General features: G+C 43.2%; 3 non-coding genes across 3 annotated transcripts; all 3 read left to right on the top strand.

The window, feature by feature from the left end:
- Positions 1-270: 270 nt before the first annotated feature.
- Positions 271-345, top strand: Trnai-aau (transfer RNA isoleucine (anticodon AAU)). The gene has a single exon. It is a non-coding gene; the product is annotated as a tRNA-Ile (tRNA).
- Positions 346-8,477: 8,132 nt separating this feature from the next.
- Trnav-aac (transfer RNA valine (anticodon AAC)) lies at positions 8,478-8,550 on the top strand. The gene has a single exon. It is a non-coding gene; the product is annotated as a tRNA-Val (tRNA).
- Positions 8,551-8,765: 215 nt separating this feature from the next.
- Trnaa-agc (transfer RNA alanine (anticodon AGC)) lies at positions 8,766-8,838 on the top strand. The gene has a single exon. It is a non-coding gene; the product is annotated as a tRNA-Ala (tRNA).

Consider the following 8,838-nt stretch of genomic DNA (forward strand, 5'->3'; position numbering starts at 1 on the left):
TCAGCTCAACCTGCTCTGTATTCTTCCCTTCTGCTGCAGGGGGGGAGGGGGACACACACATATGGGGCTTGTCTATGGTGCGAGAAAACTGGGTCGGCAAACATTGGAATGTGACATTTAAATTGTTTTCGTTGTTTAATCTTGAACTATTGTAAGGTTCAGGCTGTTTTCAGAAAACTTCAAAGTTAAAACACCCAAGAATCCATTGACAATTGCTAATCTGTAGTACTACCTTCCTGTAGAAAGGAAGCAGAAACTCTTACATCAGTTGGCCGGTTAGCTCAGTTGGTTAGAGCGTGGTGCTAATAACGCCAAGGTCGCGGGTTCGATCCCCCGTACGGGCCAAGCTAATGATTTCATCTTTTTGTTCAACAAAAACACTTTCAAAGAACTGCAACTTTTTTTGACCCATGTCCTCTAGCTGTGTATTGTTTCTGTGGTTTTAAGTGTCCTGAGAGCACAGATGGAGGGAGTCGTGTTCTAGAAGAATCCAATCCTCAGTCTGAGCTTTGTCCCTCCCAGCACTCCCAGGGAGCCTGGCAGAGATCTGTGCTGTGGTATTTACAGTGACCTTTTGGTGAACCTTCCCCATTCCATCATAAAGGAAGTGTCAAGATGAGAGTAAGGCAACAATGCAGGAGTCCTCAGATCGTTTTCCCAACTTTAGTTATCGACTGGAGTACAATTAGGGATTTACCACAGGACCAAGCCACTGACATTCTCGCATGCTAAGCAAGCACTCTACTGTTTGAGCTAATTCCCCGACATTTCAAACTCTTTTTTTTTTTTTTTTTTTTTTCTTTTCTTTCACATCTTTGCATGTTCACTGGACCAATTTGTGTTCACAAAATACCTGCCATCTCTTGGGTCCTGGTCAAGGTACCACAGTCATGGTCAAAAATCTCCAAGCTGAGATTTTTTATGTGCTAACTCTTTAGAAGTTTATGGAGTAAGTTATGAATGTTAAAATAGAAAAAGAAAGTAAAAAAAATGATCTTATTTCCGCCAGGTTTCGAAATGGAGACCTCTTTCATGAGAGGCGAGCATGCCAGCCACTACAGTACAGAAACTCACAATGGGGTATGTATAAATTACCGTTTCTTACTTTCTAAAAAGATATACTGATATCTTGTTTCTCAAATTGTTTGATGATGATGGCATTCGTTGCATATATTTGTAGCATGGCTTGGCTAAAACAAAATAACTAAGTTGTCTCCCCCTTCATCCCAAGCCTTTGGTGACCCTACACTATTCTGCTAGTATCACCTAAACAAGTCAGTTTCCACAGGGTAAGTGAAATCCTGCGGAAATTGTCCCTCGGAGGCAGGTTCACCTCACTTAATGTCAGGCCGCAGCTTCTTTATAATATTAATCCTCCCGTGAATAATCCTTCTCGAAATTTTCCTTCGGTGGATGTGAAGGAGTGAGCATCTCAGAAGACAGGGATCCGTTATTGTGAACAAGGAAATGTGTAAGAATTCCTTCATTACATTATTGTGACTACGTGTCCATTAGAGGGATGGCTCTGTGGATTTATTTTCAATTTCTAAAGGGACCTTATTTCGGTTTAAAAAGGACCTGGACAAACAATTAGGCCGATCAGATGTTTATTCAGGGAGAAATAACTAACAACATAGACAGGTGAACACCAGCAGGTTCCTGCTTCCAAGAATGCCTCCAGAAGTTCTCCTGTCCCCCTGTGACTTGCAAGAGAGCAAGTCTGAGCTCCTCCTCAGACCTAGTTCCACAGGTCACTTCCCCACCTGGCTCCACCCCCCCCCCCTCAGGACCTGACTTTGATTCTAAGCCCCCATATGGCTCCTCATCAGCATGTTGAATTCAGTACTTGGGCATCTGCCGCCCTCTTTTGGCTACATGGGGCACTGCATGCAAATACTCATACACACATAAATTACACTCTTTCCTGGATGCTCTCAGCCTTCCCTTCCTGTCAGCCAGTGATACACAAAAACCCCTTTCTCAGGGACTTCCAATAGCCACACTGAGCTGAAATATAGAGGCTCCGCCGACTCCCTACTCCATCCTAGTACTTTGCCTCTTGGTGGGGATCCTGAGTCTCCTCAGCTCTTTTTCACTGTCCCTGTCAGCCTTTTCTGATAGCCTGTCTCCATTCCTTTGTGTTGCCTACCCACCGGCAGAAGCCCTCTCTATTAGGAACCCCACAAGTACCAGACTTGCCTAGGATCCAGAGTGAGCAACAGCAACCAAAGAACAAAATCTACCCAAAGGGACCAGATTGCATGTACCCCAAGAAACATCTCGACTGTCATATCTCCATTGCCTACAAGGACAGGCAAGACAACATGTCTCCTCGAGAAGCCAATAATCCTTACTGGAACAGGCTTTAGAAATGCAATAAAGCTGAAGCATCAGATGGTGTGGACGGCATGGTGATTGGCCACCGCTGCTGCTTGAAGAAGTTCCAGCATTAGACATTGCAGACCACACTTCTCCAGTAAAAGATTTTACTTTAATTTTCAACGATTCTCACTCTATGTTATGAGAGTTTCTTATGCCTCTGACTCTGGGAAGTTTTGTGGGGCACTGGTGAAAGACGAAAATGTTATAATGGCACCCTCTTTCAGCAGATTTTTTTTTTTTTTTTTTTTTTTTTTTTTTTTTTTTTGGCCAAATTCACCACCAGCATGAAAACAAATAGTGTAATGATTTTGCATTCAGGAATCCCTTTTGTGTCCCCCTGATTACACCAAGAACAGGAAAGTTAGAGATTTCGATTGGCACAACTGTCCTCAAGGATGAAGTGTACAATCCAGCTCCAAAGCCTGAAGCCATTAAAGGCAAGAGTTCAGTTAATGAGTATAGAGGAATCAGAATGGTAAAGTTTAATGGAAAAAAGAATAAGACACCAGTACCTTCCCTTTGGGGAGTGTATGAGGGAGTCAGGTCCATATAGAATACTAAGACAAGAAGGAATGAAATAAGGCACAGCTCAGTGCTTACACTGCATCATGCTCCTTGAGGAATGAAATTTTTCCTAAAGGTAGTAGAATGTCTGGTGCTCAGAGGACATCCTTCTTCCAAAGCCATGCATTTGGATAAGGGCTTCCATTTGCTCAGGGCCTCGAGGAAAGTTGTTTCTTGCTAAAAGCATCATTCTCTTTATCTCTGGCAGGAGGAAGTTGTGGCCCTTCCATTAAAGTAAGAAGACTCAGCTGGGTGGTGGTGGTGCTCACCTTTAATCTCAGAACTCTGGAGGCAGAGGCAGTCAGATCTCTGTGAGTTCCAGACAAGCCTGGTCTCCAAAGTGAGTTCCAGGATGGCCTCCAAAGCCACAGACAAACCTTGTCTCAAAAAAGAAAAAGAAAAAAAAAAAACAGAACAAAACAAAAACAAACAAAAGCAAAACAAACAAACCAAACAGAAAGAAGGCTCCTGGTACAGATAGAGAACAGGAAGCATTTGGAAACTTGCTGTATTGTTTTTGTCCTAGGAAAAAGGCTGTAATAAAGTTAATGGTGGGCTTCATCCCTGAATCAGTGAGTCTGCTTTCAATCATGCCATAGTCAAACTATTGTGCAGTTATAGAGTAAAAAAGGTGTAGTGTTTTTTACTTTTTTTATTTCAATAAGTAGCCTCCATCCTGATTCACCCTCAGATTTTTCAGTCTATTTCTTCTCTTTGCTGACTCCACAGCTCCTCTTTGAAGCCATGTCAGGGCCAGGTGTTGTGTGGAACAGTACTGAAAGCCCTGCAGAGTGTGGACCTTCCATGCCACGCAGCCGTAGAGGACTGAGGACCGCAGTACACTTGTAATAAAAACTCCTCATGCTATTTTCATTGAGACCCCTTCTCATGAGTGATTTTGGGTGTCACCTTTCCTGACTGGGTGCATGAAGGTCCACTCTCTGCAGGTCTTTCATTTGGTGTGTTAGCCAGGAAACTGCGACCACCCCTCACACTCAAGAACCGACTTGGAGGTATGGGGAATCCCCATGGTGTGTGTGTGTGTGTGTGTGTGTGTGTGTGTGTGTGTGTGTGTGTGTGCTGGGCGGCATCTCTGTTCTGTGTATCTGTTTTCTGGTATCTGTATTCTGGAACACATTCTTGGTTTTGGTTTGCAGCTGTCTTCTCAGGCTGTAAGGACCAGAGGACTGTGATCAGCAGCTGTGCTATGGGGGATCATAGGCTGCTTCCCTGAGGGACACTTGGGGGGGGGTGGTATGAGAGCCACAAGGATGCCTTTGAGCTCCTTCTGTGGGTCTGTAGGACCGAGCTCTGTTGTTGAAGCAGAAGCTTCCTCCACAGCCATCAGATTCTTTTGCCTGCTGGTGGAAGATATGGATCTGTATCTGGATCTGTTAGTTTCTGTTTTGTGCGTTTTCATTCTGTGTGTCTTTGGTGTGTTTGTCTGTAGCTTTATCATAAATAGCCCGGAACTGATTTCAACATGATCACCATCAGCTGTTAGGATTTTATTTTTTTCAGATATGACTTGGAGTTGTTCCTTGTTACCCCCAGATATAAGAAAACTGAAAAACCTCTCTGTCCCCTACCTGATCACCATGGATTACAGCTGGATGTCGACAGCAGTATACAAACTGTAACTCACTACTGAATGAAAAACGTACCCAGAGTCTGTTACATGCTTGTGCAGCAGGTTGACGGTGGGTGATATATATCCTTAATTGCAAAGTTTGTTTCTTGCTTTCATCAGAAAGATGGATTCTGTTTTCTAATCTAACCTGTCAATCTGTTATCAATGAGCAATGTTTATTGATTTCTGGTCTTTTGTTAGGATGTGAGTTCCCCCATTCCACCCCCCCTTTGATAAACTGTTCTGGGGTTATTTTTTCCTAGTGTCTATTTGGATGTGGCTAATTTCCTCAGACTGAAGTTTTCCTTTTTAATGTTTTGTGTAGAACTAGAGGCTAATCTTAATTATTATAAACTATTTGGCCTATTTGCTCAGGCTTCTTATTGGCTATCTCTCTCTTAATTATGAACCCATTTCTATTAATCTGTGTATCTCCCCGTGGTCTTGGCTTGCCGATGATACCAGGTTCTTTTGCTTCCTCAGCAGGTACAGGGCATCTTGCTGAATCTGCCTACTATGTTTCTCTACCCCTGCTTGGATTTCCCACATGGCTAAATTCTGCCTGTTCATTGGTCAAAACAGCTCTATTCATCAACCAATAAAAGAAACATGAATTCACATCATACCGAAGGACAGTCATCATCACCTTTGTAAGATTGATCTTTTTTTCTTGCAATTTTTAATATTGTTTCTTTGTTCCATATATTTATCATTATGTGTTTTGGGAACTTTCTTTTCTGTTCCTGTCCATTTGGTGTTTTTTATGCTTCTTATATGTGAAGGCATCTTTAGATTGAGGAAACTTTCTTCTATGATTTTGTTAAAAAAATGTTTTCTGTAGGACAAACATGGTACTCACTTATAAGTAGCTATTAGTTATAAAGTAAAGGAAAATCATCCTGCAATATATAAATCCAGAGATGCTAAGTAAAAGGTGGGCTCAAAAGGGCATGCATAGATCTCCTAGGAAGGGGAAATGGAATAGATTTTTGGAGGTTGACATGAATGTAAAGGTGGGGGGTTGGGATGGAGGAAAAGAGCCCTGGGTGGGGAGCTACTGGAATTGTAATGCATTTCAGGGCAAGGTTCAAACCTAGTGCAAAGGAAACTCCCAAGTATCTATGAGGGTGACCCTAGTGAAAACTCCTGGTAGTGAGGAGATACCGAAACTAAATTCTCGGTAAGGATTCTAATAGAGGGATTGGGATACCACCCCAGCCACAAAATCTTCAATCTACAATTTGTCCTGTCTGCAGGATGTGCTGGGTAAAGGTGGAGCAGACCTTGTGGGAGTGGCCAACCAATGACTGTCCAGCTTGAGATGCATGTCACCAGAGGAAGCCCACTCCTGAGACTTCCTGGAAGACTAGGGACCAGAAGTTCCATAATTGAGAGACCTAGGATAGAACCAAACACAATGGGGGGGGGGTCAATAAAATGATTCCTAAGGATACTGTGCTGTAAGTTCAGACTGCAGCCTAGAATAATAATCATCAGAGATGCTTCATCCAGCAAGTGATGGGACCAAATGCAGAGACGCAGAGTCAAACATTAGATGGAGCTCTGGGAATCCTCTGGAAGATGGGGAGGAAGTCTTGTAGGAGTCAAGGACACCACAAGAAAATGGCCCACAGACTCAACTAACCAGGGCTCATAGGGACTCATAGAGATAGTTAGGGACCCTATATGAGTCTGAACTAAGATCTCTGCATATATGGTGTGGTTGTGTAGCTTGTTGTTCTTGTGGGACTCCTAACAGTGGGAATAGGGACTGTCTCTGACTCTTTTAGGAGCATTTTCCTCTTCTTAGGTTGCCTCATCCAACTTTAATACGAGAGGATGTACCCAGTCTTATTGCAACAAGATATGCCATGTTTGGTTGATGTCCCAGAGAGGCCTGTCTTTTTCTAGATGGAAACAGAGGAGGAGTGGATCAGGTAGGCAAGGTGGTTGGGAGGGGAATAATTACTGGGAGGATAGGAGGAAGGGGGAAACTACAGTTGGGATATAATATGTGAGAGAAGAATACATAAGAGATATTTTCTGGGTCTTTGATCAGATTTCCTGGATGTTTTGTGACTAGATTCTTTTTATATTTAACATTTTCTTTGAGTCTACCATATCATCAAATTTTCACTTGAATGTCCTGTAATCTGTTGATGAGGCTTACCTCTGAGGTGTTTGTTTGACATCTTAAGTTTTTTATTTCTAGTTATAGTTCAGTTTGGGTTTTCTTTAGTGTTTCTATTTCTACTTTCATTTCCTGAAATATTTACCAAATTTTATTGTCTTGGGTTTTCTATTGTTGTGAAGAGACACCGTGACCATGGCAACTCTTATAAAACATGACAACTCTTGTAAAGGAAAGCATTTAATTGGGGCTTGCTTACAGTTTCTAAGGTTTAATCCATTATCAGCATGGTGGGAAGCATGGCAGAACACAGGCACATATGGTGCTGGGAAAGGAGCTGAGAGTTCTACTTCTAGATCCACAGGCCGCAGAAAGAGAGAACGAGCCACTGTGCCTGGATTGAGCTTCTGAAAGCTCAAAGCCCAACCCCAGTGGCACTCTTCCTCCATTAAGGCCAGATCTGCTACCACAAGGCCACAGGTCCTAATCCTTTGAAATAATGACACTCCCTATGAGCTTTTGCGAGCCATCTTCAATCAAATTACCATGTTCATTCAACTGTTTGTTTGGTGAGCATTCATTCAGATCCTTATTAAAATCCCTGAACATATTCATAATGGCTCTTTTGAAGTCCTGGTCTTCTGCTGCAGTTTTATTGCATTTCTAAAGCCTATTGCAGTAAGAGTTTCTGGCTTCCTGGGGAGACATGATGTCTTGCCTGTTCGTGTAGGCAATGGAGATATGATATTTGGTGTATTTTGGGGGGGGGGTAGATATCTTGATCAGGTCCTTGTAGGATGGGTATTCTGTTCTTTGGTTGCTGCTGACCACTCTGGATACTAGGCAAGTGTGGTAGCTGTGGGATTACTAGCAGGGAGGACTCCTGTGGGTGGGTACTTGACACAAGAAAATGGAGATCTATGAGAAAAGGCTCACAGGCGTAGTGGAAAAGAACTAAGGAGAGTCTGGATCCCCACCAAAAGACAATGTCCCCAGGGTGGAGTAGGAAGGAGGGGCTCCTGTATTTCAGCCCAGTGAGGCCAATGGAAGTCCCTGGAAAAAGGGGTTCTGTTTGTCATTGGCTGACACAAAGGAAGGGAAGGCTGGCAGGATTCACAGTAAAGAGTGTGCTGACAGGATTCACAGTAAAGAGTGTGATTATTGACCATGTACGGGTATTTGCATGCAGTGCCCCATGTAGCCAAAAGAGGGCGACAGATGCCCGAGTATAAAATGCCTATGAGTCGCCATGTGGGGGCTGAGAATCAAAGCCAGGTCTCTCCAGCAGGACAATCCCTTTAGAAATTGAAAATAGATCCACAGAGCCATCGCTCTAGTGGACACGTGGTCACAGTAGTAGAATGAAGTAGTTCGGCGACATTTGCTTGTTCACTGAAACGGATCCCTGTCTTCTGAGATTCTCACCCCTTCACATCCACGGAAAGATGATTCCGAGGATTATTCGCGGGAGGATTAATATTATAAAGCAGGTGTGTTACTCGAAACCAAAAGAAGCTTTGGACGTTGTGTTAAGTGAAGTGAACAAATCACGAAGGAAAAAACTCTTCAGGACGTCCTTACAGTGTGGAAACAGCGTTCATCTGACACTAGCAGAGTAGAGCAGGGACATGAAGGGCTATGAAGGTGGTAGTCACCTTAATTATTTTGATTCATCCAGCCTGTGATAAAAGCATCTTCAAAGAATGCCATCGTCGAACAATTTACGTTGAATATATGTCTCCAAACTAAGAAAACATTGTACTGTCAGGGGTTTCTGTAGTGTAGTGGTTATCACGCTCGCCTAACACGCGAGAGGTCCCCGGTTCGAAACCGGGCGGAAACAGATTCGTTTTATTGACACTATTATTTTTTCAGATTCTCAGTTCACTCTCTAAGGTTTTCAGACGTTAAGGCAAAAGAATCTTTCTTGGCTCTACGAGTTTTTACGTGACTCTTATGTTTACCCGGGCCATAGATAAAGCAAGAAACTGTGACCAACAATGGATTCCCCGGGCATAAAAGAAAGCACAAACAAATCGTACAAAATGAGCAAATGGAGGGGAATTAGCTCAAATGGTAGAGCGCTCGCTTAGCATGCGAGAGGTAGTGGGATCGATGCCCACATTCTCCA

The sequence above is a fragment of the Phodopus roborovskii genome, unplaced genomic scaffold (assembly GCF_943737965.1).
Source record: "Phodopus roborovskii unplaced genomic scaffold, PHOROB, whole genome shotgun sequence".
NCBI lineage: Eukaryota > Metazoa > Chordata > Mammalia > Rodentia > Cricetidae > Phodopus > Phodopus roborovskii.